Source organism: Eptatretus burgeri, chromosome 15, assembly GCF_056783735.1.
Source record: "Eptatretus burgeri isolate ZD-2024b chromosome 15, Ebu_testis_v1, whole genome shotgun sequence".
NCBI classification, from domain to species: Eukaryota; Metazoa; Chordata; class Myxini; order Myxiniformes; family Myxinidae; genus Eptatretus; species Eptatretus burgeri.
In genome coordinates this window covers 9,517,437-9,532,589 of record NC_140975.1, presented here as the reverse complement: position 1 = coordinate 9,532,589, position 15,153 = coordinate 9,517,437, and the positions used below count along the sequence as shown (strand labels likewise).

At 43.7% G+C, this 15,153-nt stretch overlaps 1 protein-coding gene across 8 annotated transcripts in view; it reads right to left on the bottom strand.

Annotated features, from left to right (window-relative positions):
• LOC147011455 (uncharacterized) overlaps window positions 1-15,153 on the bottom strand; it is a 461,606-nt gene that overhangs the window by 28,046 nt on the left and 418,407 nt on the right. The window lies entirely within an intron of this gene.

Genomic DNA, 15,153 nt, shown 5'->3' with positions numbered 1-15,153 from the left:
TCATTCCTTGTTCTTTCACCATCTCCGCATACTCCAACCTTGCTCTCTCCTTTAGCTGATCAACCTCAAATTCATTTTCTTTTTGTTTTCTATCCCACTGCCTCTCTTGTTCTTCCTTCTCCAATCTCGTTGTTTCCTTCACTTGGTTGATTTCCTTTTCCTGTCTCATTCGTTGTTCCTTCACTACTCTTTCTTGCATCTCATTCTTTAATGTGGCCTTGGCTTCTAACTGTTCGATCTGCACAGTGTGGTTCCTTAAAGTTTCATTCTCTGTTCTCTTTCTTTCCTCTCTCAACATCTTCAGCTCGTTTTGTAATTCCGTCTCTTTGTTTTGGTGTTTCCGTAACTCAGAAGCTTTTTCCATAATTCCTCTCTCGCCTCCTAACCTAATTTCATCCATTCTCTTGCTCATCTTCGCACCTCTTTTGCATGCTTCCTCTTTCATTTCGTCCATTCTCTCACCATATTCCTTTAGTTTTTTTTAGATATTTCTCTCCTCTTTTTATCTTCTGTTCAAGCTTCCTCTTATATGATCGCCTGATCTTACCATTTTCTTCATTTGTTGAAATTTCAAATCGTGTTACTGTTTTTCCTCTTCTTCCAAGTTCTCTCTATCCCGGGAATTACTAATTTGCTCTTCCTATAGTCTTTCGTTCAGTTTGCTCTTCTCTTGTTCCAACTCATGGGTACTCCTCTCTACTTTACTCATTTCTCCCTGTAGTTCTTCGAACTGTCTTGACTTTTCCAACAAGTCTTCCTTCCTTTCCTCCAGATGTTCCTCTCCTCTTTTTATCTTCCGTTCTAGGCTTTCTCTTATCTGATTGCCTGACCTTACCTCTTTCTTCAGAAGTTCCAATTCCTGTTGCGTGCTGTTCCAAGGTGGAGCCGCGCTGCCAAAAACCCACGGCTCCATTTTCTTTATAATTTGCAAGTTTTTCCTCCGATCCGTTCAAACATAAAATCAAATCAAATTTGGAGGTTTTTTTTCGTAACCAATGTCCGGGGTGCTAAATGCACCACTGGTCCAAATATCCCGCTCCTGGCATCAAACTGTTAACGGTTTGAGGATGGAGGGATTTGAGCTGTGTCGGCAATCACAGTCCTCAGCAGTTTTTTTTTTTTTACGAAACAGGCGAATTTATTGGCGCAACACGAAGTGATTCAAGGTGTAACTTCAGACGAATTAACCAGATTTATTGGGGAACATCGGGGATCACAACACAAGCAAAATTCATGACAATGGTTTTATTAACAATCCTCAACCCGTTCTTAACTCGGGGACTACGGACGACAGGTTTCGAGGGGGTCGCTAACGAAATTAGCCTCATACAACACGTACAGACAAAGACACACAGCATGCATGCAAGACAAGACAGAGTACTTGGTGAGGTCTCATGGACGGGAGGACAGTGTCAAGAGCACGAATGTCGCTCGCAACAGGCGGATGTCCACGGATTCGAGCTCCCGCTCGAACGTGCCGCGTGGCGAAATGGAGCTCATCCTCCCTTTGCCCCTTTCGCACCGCACGCAGTCTCCACGCCCTCTGACCCCGCATAAGGTCGACGACGGGCCTCAGCTGATCTCTCTCTCGGTCCAGCACACAAATCCAGGCCTGGCCTGTTCTCCAGACAAGGCCCAAATCGAGGTGCCGGGCCTCCGGCAAGCAGATCGGCAAACGTGTCGAGCCGTTGGTGTCAGCAGGGACTGTCAGAGGCTCCGGCGTCTCCTCTCCTGCCTTCCCGCCTCGAAGCTCGACCTCCGCTTCGTCCTCTCAGTTCCTCTCTCTGTCGAATCACCTTTTCTTTCTCAGCCGATGACAGACTCGACCCTCAGCTTTAGCGTTCTCTCCCGGCCGATTCACCACTGCCTTTCCTTTTCTTTCTCGCCTCGAAGCCGGTTGCCGTCCCTCTCACGGCAGAATCCTCGACGTGCAGGCCGGTTCAGCGTCTCCCCCGGCAGATCCAACACCATGCCTCCTTCATTCGCTCGCTTCGAAGCGACTCAGAGCACTCCTCGAGAACCCGACCGTTCTTCACACACGAGGACGCCTTCTCTCAGCGACTCTGTTTTCCAAACTCCCAAAACTGAACCTGAGCCTGAGGTCCTCGTTTTTCTCTTTTGCTCGTTCCACGAGCACGCCTCTCTCGGCGAAAACGACAAACTCCCCCCCCCCTTCGCGTCACTCCCTCCCTCTAACCACACCCTATCTCCAGGCCACACCCCCTCAGCCGACTGGGCGGGGCCTATCGTCCGTAGAGGAGAGGAAGAAGAGGGATCCCTCGTTTCACCACCACTGTACGAACATAAAAACAGTCTCTTACACCTCCTGACACACATATAACGTACACTTTACCAAACAACCAAGCTTAACAGGCATTTAATGGGGGATCTGAGCCAATCCTAGATTTAGTAGTCCAATAAGGGCCATTTCCGTAACAATATATATATATATATATATATATATATATATATATATATATATATATATATATATATATATATATATATATATTGTTGTGGTTCCGGGTTCAGTGGCGAGGACGACTGCTAAATGGAGCAGTTGGGCCGTCTCCCACCGAACACCGGAATTGAAGGTCATAACCTTCGGAAAACTCTGAAGGTCACGGGTCCCTTCGTGGACCGTGGACGCCAATATTTCGATGGCATGTGGTGGTGTTAATTGTCTAATTCCAATTTACCTAAGTACCCACATCGTCTAACTACCGGGGAAGCCACACCCTCGGCCGACTTTGTCTGAACCGAGTCACTGCTACCGACTTGGATCTGGCGTAACCGAGCGGGGATTAGCAAAGCCTGCCGGACCAAATTAACAATTTAGGGCACAAGCGGCCTCCCTATTTCTCAGGCCCGCACCGTGCTGGGTCAATGATAGAAACCACAGACAACGAACTGGCACATTTAACAGTTATTTATTTACAATCGTAAGAGGGAGGGAAACACAGAGCAGACTTAATCACGACGAAGAATGCAGGCAAATGTACAATGGAATAACTTAAACAGTTCTACTTACAGACTGGCCACAGACAGAGACACACACACACACCCAAACATAAATGGACCTCGTGAGTCTTTATTCGGCCCTTCAGCTCGGGATGGAAGGCGAGCTGAGGGCCAGAGTCTGGCCGGGTACCTGGCCACCTCATGAGGTTTTATGTGCGAGTCGGAGTCCGTGGACGGGAACGGGGATCCCCAGCTTGAGCGTTCCAACACAACCCACTACAGTGGGACTCGAACCCACGACCCAGAATCCAACAAGCGATCCTGGCTGCCACAAATGACGATCGACGACACGAGCACCACCACGACCACTGACCACCCAAGGCACCCTAAAAAAGAAGACCAGACCTGCAACACACCACCAACCAAACAACGGATACAGCTTGCGATCCTTTTATTCCTCCCCCAAAGGCGGGTGGAGGGATCTGCTCTGAGGTAACTCGCCTCCGGATTGGTCGGGGGGCATTGGGCATTCGGTGTCCTCCTCTCACTGGACGAGGCGAAGACTCCATCTGGCTGGGGCGGGGTCGGCCCTGAGGTGATCTCACCCCTGATTGGTCGGGGGCACATTCCATCTTGTTGGGGCGGAGTCAGCCCTGAGGCGAGGGGGCTCCGCCCACGACCGTAGCCTTGAACACGTGGGTTATGGCGCCGTAGTGTGAAGTGAATTGATGTAGAAAACTAACTAGAAAGAAACTCACAGCGCACACACGAAATTCCCATGAGACATAAGGGAGGAATTCTAACTATCCACATACACTTAACGAAATAACTAAACTTTGGGTCAACTGTATGTGTGAATGCGAATGGTTTCCAGATTTGTAACAATATATATATATATATATATATATATATATATATATATATATATATATATATATATATATATATATATATATATATATATATATATATATACGCCGGTTCAAATGGCCTGTGAAACGGCGTATGGCCTGCCGTGTTAGGGTGAGTTGCCTCCAGCAGCAAATAGAAATTAAAAAAAAAAATAACTTCAGCGACAAACAAGGGACCATTGAAGGCCCTGAGGACGCCCGATTGTCGATTGCCTGCTGTGCACTCATCCACAAATGTTGCATTTGTTGTGTTTTCTCTCCCCAAGTCACAGGTCCTGAGCCATGGGTAGTGTAAATTTTAGAAATGTACATAGTCCTAACCCACCTGTTGTTTGTTTCGCGCCGGCAATGTAGTTAAGTTGTCCGAATGAGTCTGTTAGTTTAGTTACGCAACGCACTAAGACTAGGTTATTTATTTTTGGGACATGTATTCAAAGTGTCACACTCAGGGATCCGTAGGTAAAACGTACGAGGGGAAACCTACACCTGCATGCCACACGAATGTTAAATGACTCTGGTCGAGTCTAGCAAAAGGGGGGCGGGGGGGAGGTAGTGTTACGGTTCTAGGAACTATACGCATATAACATACAGGTGTCCCAAGTCAGTTATGCCATTACGTATATGTGTAGACAGAACCCCTCCTTGTGTGAAGTGGGAAATCGAAGGGGTGCGTTGCGATGTTTTTTTAATTAGGGTAATAAATCTTTATATCCAATCCTCCATTGCGATCCATGATATCCGAGCGCTTGCAGCCTTCGGTTCACTGGTAACAACGTACCACGGTCCACCTGTTGTCTCTGGAAGATCGTTTTTTCCGAGACAGAATCTTCGCTGTCGCAGTTCCTATTCGGCTTCTCCAAATGCTCCAACTCTTTCTTGACGAGTCCACACGCGTGGAGTGGGCGAGCCTTGCCGGTGCCTGGCCGAGGCCCTGCCCAGAAAGGGCGGACCCAAAGGAGCCCCGTCCAATCAGGGCGGACAGTGACGTCAGCTTCACCAAGGCTTCTCCCCAATAAATCTGTTTCTGTGCCACATAAATTTCCTCGTTTATTATAAATAAATTATTGGAGAAATGTTCCCAGTTCGTTTTTGTCTTTTCCTTCATTGGTCCAGCATGGTTCGGATCTGAGTTTTAGCCGGGTCTTTGTTCCCGTTAATCTGCTCATTCTAGCCGGCACGGCTTTGGCAGGTCCGCTCGACTGCATCCGAACCGGAGTTGGTAGTCGGTAATTGGAACTCTACCGCAGTCAGTAGAGTGACCCGGTTCGAGCAAGACGTGCCGAGGATGTGGTTCCCCGGTAGACGACACCGCGTGGTTAATTAGGTAAATTGGTTCGAGACAAATAGACCCTAAGCTACGCGGTGGAGATATTGGCGTGCGCAGTCAGTTAAGCGACCCGCCGCCTCATGGAGTTATCCGTGAGCGACGGCCTACAATTCCGGGAGTCTGGTGAGAGACGACGTAACTTCCCCCACCTACCGGTCGTTCTCGCCACCGGTCCCCGGCCCGCAACAGTATATATGGACAGTCAAACGCCATTTGTACCTGCGTTTAAAACTGAAAGGTGCAATATCTTGATGCAGGTGATCACACTTCATAAATATGTGCAATGAGCTTTTCTACGATGAGTTTCAACGAACTTTCGTACATGGATAAAGGATACTTGAATGTACACTAGTACGTAAATGACAGTCTTTGTGAAAGTTGGCAAAAAGTTAAATGTTACAACGGAATTAAATATTGTAATGGACTTGGTGGAGCATTGGGGAGATTACATTGTATTTTTGATCTAAGTTTGTAGAACGCAGGAATATTTGCTCGTTTAAAAATGGTTTGTTGTGTCGTTATCTCCTCGCTGAAAAAAAGAACAATGATACTCTAGGTCCCTTCCTTTTGGGTGGTATGAGGAATAGATCTGTGTAACATTAAAGCGAAATCTTCAACGGTTTTTGAAATATCGTGTGCACAATCCAAGTTAGCAGATGGTTGCCATGGCAACAGAATCCAGCCAATCACAGCCGTGATCTGATCAGGTTGAGATAAGGTCATGAGGAATAGATATCTGCAATATGAAAGCGAAATGGTCAACGGCAAAATGGTCATTTTAATGTCCCCGTCTCCAACCTTGTCGAGGGGCAGGGGACTAATAAACGGGGGAGATTGTCATCGGCTCCGTCTGTCTGTCCATCTGTCCATCACGCTATCTCCTCCGAAACGGTTGTGCAGAAATTCACCAAACTTGGTAATGATGGTCACAACATCGCAAGAATGTGCAAGAGCAGTGTCATTTTTGTCCCCACCCCTTGGCACCCTGGGTGGGGTCAAATGGTAAAATACCCAAAAATGCAATTACGAGCACATTTTTGAACATTTTTTGAAATGAAACTTGTGTATGCAATCAACATTGGAGGACGCATGAAACATGTAACGATGTTTTTGGATTTGACCCAAGGTTCATACCCAGGGGGTGGGGATTTCGGGTCACAGGGGTTGAAACAGAAGATTTTTAAAACTCATAATTTGACAAGTCGGGAGGCGGACATGGGTAGTCGACTACCCAATAGAACCTGACGCGATGGGCCCGTTTGATGGGGAATGACCTGAGGATTAAGCATAAGAAAATTCATGATTCCAGCTTCAAGGGTTAATGCTGCAGATTGTTTTTTTCGTTAAAATACCCCCACATTTAGAGGTTTTTTGGCCGTTGCTAGGCAACGGAGGGGTCCATAGCAACGGTTCTTTCTCACACATAACTAGGACATACCATGAACCTACCATACCAGTTTCATGTATATCTGACTCATAGTCTCTGAGATATAACGAACTTCGTTTTTTTATTGTTTTCGACCAGGGTTCATTCAAAGTCTATCTTCTCCGACAGTTTTCATGGGATCCGGCTGGAAATTTTTGACAATATGGCTGAGTGTACTGCCCACATTCTGTCGTGACCCGATTTTTGATTTTCGAAAAAATACTTTTTTATGATTTTTCAAAAAATTCAAAGTCCCGTTACTAGGCAACCAAAGGGGCGTTAGCAACCAGTACCTACGCGGCACAACGGCACAACAAACACACACACGGACAGACCGACACCACAACCAACAAATAAGGGTAAAATAATAATATATACAAGTCTGAAGACGACGATGGTTCACGAGCGGTATTTGACGATGTAGATTGTTTCAGAAGTCAAGGATGAGACAATGTGATAATGTTTGACCAAGTTATAAAAATGATCAACATGATGTGGTACGAGTAACAGGTTATTCGCTGCAAAATGTCGAAAACCCGGTTTCGTTCAACAACTTAAAAAATTTGACCTTTGCATAACCTTTAAAGTCCCCAAACAATGTTGTGGATATTAAAATAAGGAAACAGGATACGTGCTATAGCTTAATGGAGTTAGTTCGTCGAAGAAGGTCGAAAACCCGGTTCGATTCCCACAACTTTGAAAATTTGACCTTTGTGAACTTTAAAGGTCAAAGGTCAAGGATTATGACCTTTGGTGCAAAACTTCCTCTGGAACATTCCAGGAACAATACAATGTCATATAGGCTATATGGCATTTCACACTCCTCGGATTATCCATACTTTGATGAAATCAGCGTAAAAACTCGAGGGGGAGCACTCGGTAGAGTGCAAAACCTCCGCCGCCAATACTGCTGGGTCACTTAAGTGAACCTGATATCCTATTCATTGTAGGTCAAAACGGATCAGACTCTACTGAACCACAATTGAATAAACTAAACTAGATTGCCGCACATGTAGAAATGCCCAAAAAAAATATCGAAATTTTTTTGAAAAAAAAGGTGCAAAATTTCTGGGTTTTTTTCTCAAACAATTTTTGGGGGGCGGGGGGGGCTGGAAATCACTTAAAACATGTAGAAATGCAAAAATAATTCAAATAACGGAAAAAATTTTGAAAAAAAGTTGCAATTTTTTTTTTCTCCAACAAATGTATTTTTTTGGTTGGAAATCACTAAAAACATGCAGAAATGCAAAAACAAAAATTCAAATATTTTTTTCAAAATGGCCGCCATAACGGCCATATTGGACTTTGGACCAAGTCCAAAATCTAATGGCATGATCCTTGGACCATACCTCATCCCCCCACCAAGTTTCGTCGAAATCCGTCCAGGAGTTTTTCCGTAATACTGTTCACAAACAAACAAACAAACAGACAGGGGTGAAAACAGAAACCTCCGTCCATCTTCGATGGCGGAGGTTAACAAACTTGAAGGGGGCGCCACGGGCAAGGTGAGAGAGAGAGAGAGAGAGAGAGAGAGAGAGAGAGAGAGAGAGAGAGAGAGAGAGAGAGAGAGAGAGAGAGAGAGAGAGAGAGAGAGAGAGAGAGAGAGAGAGAGAGAGAGAGAGAGAGAGAGAGAGAGAGAGAGAGAGAGAGAGAGAGAGAGAGAGAGAGAGAGATAGAGATAGAGATAGAGATAGAGATAGATGGTTTCACGACTTTAAGTGGGGAATGACCTCAACATTATGCATAAAAAAATATTGTCATCCTAGCTCTCAAAGTTTGGGCGGTAGTCTGATTTTTATGTCAAAATTCGAAATTTTCGAAGTTCATGACCTTGGGATCTTTACCTTGTTACCTTGACCTTGGGACTAAAATGAAAAATCGAGCTCCGTGGGGCTATGCATGTGCCATTGGGCTAACCAAATACCGAAAACCCCTGCCAGATTCGACAACCCCCTCGGAGAAGATGGATTTTTATGTCAAAATCGCAATTTTCTAAGTTCGTGACCTTGTGACGAAAATGAAAAATCAAGCTCCGTGGGGCTATGCAGGTGCTATTGGGCTAACCAAATACTGAAACCCCTGTCAGATTCGACAAACCCCCTCGGAGAAGATGGATTTTTATGTCAAAATCGCAATTTTCTAAGTTCGTGACCTTGTGACCTTGACCTTGGGACGAAAATGAAAAATCGAGCTCCGTGGGGCTATGCAGGTGCCATTGGGCGAACCAAATACCGAAACCCCTGCCAGATTCGACAAAATCCCAAGGAGAAGATGCAAATTGAAATCGGCTACCCCCTAAAAACACGTGTTTTTTGGGCGTGGCTCCACCCATAATGGGCGCACCATGCCCATTTTCAGGAAAACGCAACTAGATCATGATATAAACCTCCCACCAAAATTTCATCAGGATCGGATCAAAACCCACAGAGCTATGCTCAGGACAGACAGACACACATCAATAACGAATATAGTGGTCACTTATATTTTTCGTGAAAATACTTTTTCAAAAATAGATCAAAACTATCAAAAATAGATAGATCAAAACAACAAAAAAATTTTAATGAAAAAAATTTAATTTTTCTAATTTTTTTTTTTTGACTCGATCGCCTACCCAATATTGGGACATTCCTCGTGGAACTGTTTGACATCTTTCAATTTTCCTTGATGTGGGAAGCGTGGGGATTTGCGATGGCACGCCAACAACTTTGTTCTAGTTTTTCAGAGCAGCTGCCTCACCACAGGATTCAGTGAACCATGGGTGGGAAGATGGGATGAATCTGTGCATGAGAGGGAGCAGGTTTGTGTGGAAGAATTCCGAGGCCGAGTTAACATCAGGGGCAGTAGATATGGGAGACCAGTTCTGAAGAGATGGCTGCTTGTAGTGTCTGCCAATGTGCTTGAGTGAAATGCTAGGTTGAGGTAACTGTGAGAATAGCCAGAGAGATGTTGACTTTCACAAGCACATGATGAGATGAACCAATTGGAGCAGAGGAAGAGCAGGAGACATTTGCGGGAAAGTTACTCATCACCGAGTCCAGAAGGGAGGATCTGCCATTGAGAGAAATTCGGGTTGGAAAGTTCACAGAGTGAGTCAGCCCCATGGAGTCATAAAAGTATTTTGCTGAAGTGCCATGTCTGATGAGAGAAGTACCAACATGCAGCCAGTTTGTGTGGTGACAATTCAAATCACCACATATGAGGAAGAGGAGAGAGTTGAGATGAGTGGTTAATTATTAAGAGTTTGTCCATGTGTCTGAGAGAGATGTAGATGGAGTCATCACTGTGAGGAGGATGGTACACATGGGAGTGGAGAGGAATTCACAGCCAGAGGTACTCTTGGGTTTAGGAGGTGTAAGATCAATACAAGAACAGTGAGAAATTGAGTTCTTGATGTAAAGTGCAATTCTGCTGCCAGGGTGCGTTCAGGCCGATCAAATCGGAGGAGACAATAACTGGGGAGAGACACTGAGGAATCACGGGCGTCCTGTGGGAGGAAGGATTTTGTTAAACAGATGATGTCCAGTTTATTGGCAGCGGCCTGGATTGAGAGATATCAGGTTGCAGTGGAGGCCTCGGTTGTTTGAGGTCCACAGAGTGAGGGACAGGGGAGGAGGCGTTGGAATTGTGCAGGACAAGTGGGGGTTGGGGGTGGGGGGTAACCTGGGAAGGTGCAGGCTGAACGGGGAGATGGGAGGTGGCAGGGTGAGAAGGGATGGGGTAGGGGAAGATGGGCAGGGGTGAAGATGGGAGGAGGCAGGACAAGGGGGGAGATTGGAGGGGGTGTGACGGGCAAGCTGAGAGAGGCAGGACAAGGGGGAGATTGGAGGGGGTGTGACGGGCAAGCCGAGAGGGGAAGGACAAGGGGGAGATTGGAAGGGGCGTGACGGGCAAGCCGAGAGGGGCAGGATAAGGGGGAAACCTAAAGGGGGCAGGACAAGAGGTATTCTGAGACGGGTCAGGATGAGGGGGAATCCAAGAGAGGGAAGCATTGCAGAGGTGGGTTGGGGGGAAAGCTTTGAGTTGGTGGTGTGAGGGGGAAGCTTGGAGAGAGTGGGATTATTACAAGAACATCGCCTCATCCAATAATCAGAAATCATTTGCGATGTCATAATTGTATTTAAAGGCGAAATTTGTGACCATCCAATTCAACAGTTGAATTCCCAGAATGACCACTGTATAATTGTGGAGGCCAATTTTCTTGTACGATTATGTGCTCGTATAATAGATGAGGTTCGTACCTCATCAGAGTAAGTGGCTCAGGGCAGGTACTGATATGATGAAGGACCTTTTGAGGAGCTTTAAATATTGACCATCATCATCAGAAAGTGGAATATTGATGAATACCTTTTTCCTCTCTCTCTCTCTCTCGCTCCTCTTGAGAGAGAGAGTGAGAGAGACAGAGACAGAGACAGAGACAGAGACAGAGACAGAGACAGAGACAGAGACAGAGACAGAGACAGAGACAGAGACAGAGACAGAGAGAGAGAGAGAGAGAGAGAGAGAGAGAGAGAGAGAGAGAGAGAGAGAGAGAGAGAGAGAGAGAGAGAGAGAGAGAGAGAGAGAGAGAGAGAGAGAGAGAGAGAGAGAGAGAGAGAGAGAGAGAGAGAGAGAGAGAGAGAGAGAGAGAGAGAGAGAGAGAGAGAGAGAGAGAGAGAGAGAGAGAGAGAGAGAGAGAGAAACGATTTGAAAACACAGAATCATCTGCAGGGTGAAAAGCCTGACCATTCTGTGCGGGCCGGATCCTCGCTCAGAGCGCGTGCACACCTGGGCTCGTCCGCGTCGCCCTGTGTGGCCCAGATTCCTCGAGGGATCATCCGTGAAGTCCGGAGGAGGACTGAGAGGGATTGCAGGGTTTGAGTGCGAACAGGAGTACAGGTGGGTGGGTGTGCGGGGAAAGGAGCGCAGGTTGGGAGCAACACCATGATTACACGCCCGGAGATCCATGCAGGGTCCGCAAGACCAAGGGGTGGGCAGTATATAATCCCTTTGCACTGGTTGGGATTTGGGGATGGAGGAGGAGGTGGGGGTCGTGTGAAGGTAGCAGTATTGGGCCTATTTCTTTGGCACAAATCCAGGCAGCAATGCCGCTGAAGCTAATGGGACGTGGAGAGGAGGAGGTGGCTCACGGATTAGGATACTTTTAGGGAGATTTGTGGCGTGGAGAGACGAGGGATGTAAGGGGGGAGGGGGGAAACAAGAGGAGTTAATGGAAGCGAGAATGTGATGGAATATGAGGAGCAGCCACGGATTGAACTGATACGTCAGCTTGAGCTTATACAGTAATACATGTACAAGTCTATACAAACTACACCAACAACCTCCTATAACCCAGAGCCTATTGAGTGGCCACCAACTCGATGAAACCTCTCGTTTTGTCTCAAGGACCCCTTCCCCCTTTAATACAAGCAACATTCATTGTCCCCTCTCCAACCTTCTTGAACCCTTTTCACTCGATATGTCCGTGTTTCAGGATTTGGCCTTTTACCACCTGTATGGGACTTGTCCTCTGCACAACGGGACATATGGCGATAATACTTCATGTAATGATCGTACTTTGGGACGGTACGTCATGGGTTGATATTGAAGGCACCGGCTATGCATTTAAATGATATACAGATGGGGTATGGTTTTTGGGAAAGGGGGAAGGGGAAAGGGTGGGTGGGGAAGGATTGAGAGAATTTCAAATAAAACTGAAATGGCACCCGGTGGAGCACCTACCATGGCCAGGCTAAACAGTTTATGTTTTGTATCCCACTGATAGGCCGGATCTGCATCCGGAAATCTAACCAAACTAAAATTGGCTTGTTCTTGTCACCTACCCAACTCATCCACCAAGTTTTGTCATCACCCATCCAAAACTTTTTGAGATATTGTGCTATGTATCGTTTTTGGCCCTATCTCTCAATGGTGAAGAATCACTTAAAAAAACTCTCGTATCCGGATTTGGATCTTCACCAAAATCTAATAAGTTCGTCCTTTTCACACACCCAACCAGTCCACAAAATTTCATCCAAACCTGTCCCCAATTTTTTTAGATATCCTGCTTATAGACAGACAAACAAACTGACAGAAAAACAGACAGACAGGGGTCAAAACACAACCTCTGTCCATTTTCGGTGGCAGAGAAAACTAGAACGGTACTTGTTGCAGTGCATCCCTCCACCAGGCTGAACAGTTTACGTTTTGTATCCTACTGATCGGCCGAATCAGCATCTGGACCTCTAAATTCTAATCAGCTGGTTATTTTAACCGACCCAACTCATCCACCAAGTTTTATCACATGTCCACAACTTTTTGAAACATCATGCTATATTTCATTTTTGGCCTTATCTCTCAATGGTGAAGAATTACTTTAAATTTTTTAAAAAACATCTCGTATCCGGATCAGAATCCATATCATAACCAAAATCGAATTAATTTGGCCTTGTCACACAACCAACCTCCTGTCCACCAAGTTTTGCCCAAATCCTTCCATAACATTTTGAGATATCTTGCTCTATATCATATTTGGCCCAATCTCCCATTGGTGAAGAATCACTCAAAAAATGATACTATCCACATACGGATCGAGATCTTCACAAAAATCTAAATGACACGTGATTGAAACAGAGTTTTATAATTATGATAATACATGACTGAATCAAAGTTTTACAAGTACTACACATGATTGAATCAGTTTTATAAGTCCTCTAATATTTGATTTAATCATAGATTCATAATTTTTATACATGACTGAATCATAGTTCTATAATTACTATACATGACTGAATCATAGTTCTATAATTACTATACATGACTGAATCATAGTTTTATAATTACTGTGCATTATTGAATCAGTTTTATAATTACAATACATGATTTAATCATCGTTTTATAATTACTATACATGACTGAATCATAGTTTTATAGTTACTGTACATGATTGAAACAGTTTTATAAGTCCTCTAATATATGATTTAATCAATGTTTTATAATTATTATACATGACCGAATCATCGTTTTATAATTACTGTACATGACTGAATCATAGTTTGGTTATTACTGTACATGATTGAATCAGTTTTATAAGTCCTCCAATATATGATTTAATCAATGTTTTATAATTATTATACATGACTGAAACAAAGTTTTATAATTACTGTGCATTATTGAATCAGTTTTATAATTCCTGTACATGATTTAATCATAGTTTTATAATTACTATACATGACTGAATCATAGTTTTATAATTACTGTGCATGATTTAATCATAGTTTTATAATTACTATACATGACTGAATCAGTTTTATAATTACTGTACATGATTTAATCATAGTTTTATTATTACTGTACATGATTTAATCATAGTTTTATAATTACTGTACATTATTGAATCAGTTTTATAATTACTGTACATGATTTAATCATAGTTTTATAATTACTATACATGACTGAACCATAGTTTTATAATTACTATACATTATTTAATCATAGTTTTATAATTACTGTACATGATTGAATCATAGTTTTATAATTACTGTAAATTATTGAATCAGTTTTATAATTACTGTACATGATTTTATCATAGTTTTATAATTACTATACATGACTGAATCATAGTTTTATAATCACTGTACATGATTTAATCATAGTTTTTTAATTACTATACATGACTGAATCATAGTTTTATAATTACTATACATGATTTAATCTTGTCTTCTTCTTTCGGATGCTCCCGTTAGGGGTCGCCACAGCGGATCATCCATTATGATCCGCATAATGATTTGGCACAGGTTTTACGCAGGATGCCCTTCCTGACGCAACCCTGGTCGCCTCTTACGACACAGGGATATGGTACACCAATTCTAACCGGGGCATACACCGGGCCCAGTATACTGGTACTCACTTCGCCGACATCGGAAGGATGACAGGCTGAGTCAACCCCCTGGTGTATTAATTCAAGCAGCCAACGGGGCTTGAACTCAGGACCTTTTGGATCCCAAGCCGCTACCCTAACCACTACGCCAACACCAGATGTACTATACATGATTTAATCATAGTTTTATAATTAATATACATGACTGAATCATAGTTTTATAATTACTGTACATGATTGAAACAGTTTTATAAGTCCTCTAATATATGATTTAATCAATGTTTTATAATTATTTCCATGACTGAATCAAAGTTTTATAATTACTGTACATTATTGAATCAGTTTTATAATTACTGTACATGACTGAATCATAGTTTTATAATTACTGTATATGACTGAATCATAGCTTTATAACTCCTGTACATGATTGAATAAGTTTTATAAGTCCTCTAATATATGAATTAATCATAGTTTTATAATTTTTTTACATGACTGAATCATAGTTTTATAATTACTATACATGACTTAATCATAGTTTTATAATTACGTCCTGAATCTAACAGCTTCATCACTCTTGATGTACTAAAGTTTGTTCATGACATTAAAAAAATTGCGGTCTACGGGGGGGGGGGCGGGTTGCCCCCCAAAATATGTATTTGCTTTTTTCTCTGAA